The sequence below is a fragment of the Octopus bimaculoides genome, chromosome 14 (assembly GCF_001194135.2).
Source record: "Octopus bimaculoides isolate UCB-OBI-ISO-001 chromosome 14, ASM119413v2, whole genome shotgun sequence".
NCBI lineage: Eukaryota > Metazoa > Mollusca > Cephalopoda > Octopoda > Octopodidae > Octopus > Octopus bimaculoides.
Genome location: NC_068994.1, coordinates 4140177 through 4142523, shown reverse-complemented (window position 1 = coordinate 4142523; position 2347 = coordinate 4140177).

Here is a 2347-nt window from a genome sequence, read left to right as displayed (position 1 = left end):
GTGTTCACGTCCCCGTAACCTAGCAGTTCAGCAAAAGAGACCGAGAGAATGAGTTCTAGGCTTTAAAACAAAAAAAAAAATGTACTGGGCGTCGATTCATTCGACCAAATTTGTTGAAAGGTGTGCCCCAGCATGGCCGCAGTCTAATTACTGAAACAAGTAAAAGAGTAAAAGAATGAAAGAGAGAGATAGAAACAGAGGAAGTGTGCGTATGTGTGTGTGCATGCGTGCGCGCACGTATGTTTTGCTTCATCCTTTTCCGTCGTCATTTCCGACAGAGAAGCAGGTTACCAAGGGATTACCTCCCTTGACAGTTTTCTTCTCTAACCCTATTGAATATATTTTGTGGATATTCCATGTTTCGTACAATGCTCTATATTGATATGAATACAGGGAGGGATTCGTCTGGGGTATAGACATTCCTTCGGGACAAGCCCTTTTAGTTTTCTCATATAATTTTAAAACAGTCGCCAAAAAACTGCGATAAATTAACGAGTATGTTTTAAAGGGAGGTTAACCAAGAATCTTCTGCGGTTAGATATGAGTTACTTCCTTTAGATCTGTGTCGTTTATACACAGCAGCTTTTATGTGGTCGTTAGAGATGCTAGAACTAGCAGCAAGTCTCCACAAGAATGCCAATCAACCAAGAGGAAGGACACATTACATAAAATGATATTTATACACCACTGTAAAAGGAGGGAGCCTTCATGGCTGGAATTAATTTTCCTCAGCTATATCGCATCTTATGGAGCAAACAATTGATCAAATATGTTACTACTATGTTCATACCGTCTCTTTGACGGCCATCTCAGACGGTACCTTTGAATGTGTCCTTCCAATTTTGAGAGTCATTCGAGGGATATTTTACTATTGTTTCTAGCCTGTCATTTGACGCCGAGAAACAATCAGCTTCAAGAATTGTTCAATTTACTCCCTATCGGATCTACACGCACACACACACAGGTATACATACGCACACACATACCACGTCGGACGCTCTTCTTCAATTATGTACACGTCACAGAATTTTTGCTGTTTTCGTTCAGTTCCAGTGCACCGCTCTCTCTTTTATTTCAGCGGTCACTATTCTACTCTCTTAAATTCGTCGAGAATTGCTTTCTTTAATGCTTCTCTTTATTTTAAGTGACATTTGGGCCTTATTTCGACGACTCGAGCGGTCGCTTTGAAGATTGAGCGGCACAAATTCCATGGGAGGTAACTCGTCATATATAAGTTTTTGCTTACTTCCCTTTACAATCCCTAAACCGTATTTAATCGCAAATTGTATCTGATGTAACTTTTAGTGTAATACTATGAAGAGATCCAGGGACGTTTATTAAGGAAGAGTGTCTTGTCTGCAATTTATTCTTCTTCTGTGTTTCTTGTATATATAACAGAATTAAATATAGAATTCTATATTATAGTTATGAACACGGACGGTAATCACGAGACGGTAATAAAACGCTAAAAAGAGATAAGTATTCCTTAGCTTCAACCCGTTTGAATATAATTTGGTTTTGGGTTCAATTCCACTACGAGGCAGCCTGGGTAAGTTTCTTTTATCATTGCCCTGGGCCTACAAAAGCCTTGTGAATGGAGTTGGTAGACAGGAATTATGTATCAGCTCATAGATATATGTGTGTGTGTGTTCTAGAGCATAGATCCGAAACTGGTGTGCCGCGTGGCATTGCTGTGCCGCAGTGTAGCCTGAATATAATTTTTTTTCCCTTTACTTTATTTTTATTTTTAGTTAAGCTGTGCCGCCGAATTTCGAAAGGAATACAAGTGTGCCGCAAGTGAAAAAGGTTTTGGAGCACTGTCCAAGAGTTTATGTCTGTCCTGCACCACCGCTTGACCAGCGATCTTGGGTTTACGTCCGGGAAACCTAGCGGTTCGGTAATATATTAAGAGAGAATAACTAAGAGGATTAAAAATATTATTTGGGGGTCGATTTGTTCGATGGAACACCTCAAAGCGGTGCCCCAGCTTGGCCGTAGTGCAATGACTGAAATATGTAAAAGCTAAGTGATCGAGATAGAGAGGGGGAGAATGAGAGGGATGGAGAGACTGAAGAAGAGACGAAAGACGGAGAGAGAGAGAGAGATGCGGGTCCGAAATGCATCCAGCTGGTTTTCGCGGTGAAGATACTCTATGAAATTATCTGAAAAGTCTTTACAGCTTCAGTCATGTTAGAAGAAATTTGTCCAAAGTGTCGGTCTCTCAGTTCCATCGGGCTCCGCCGTGCCACGTTTCGCAAAGTGAACTCTTTAAAAGCACCACCCTTGCTGCTTTCTTGTTTTCAATGAATTACAAAGCTTGCCTGAATTACCTCCCTTACATTATTTT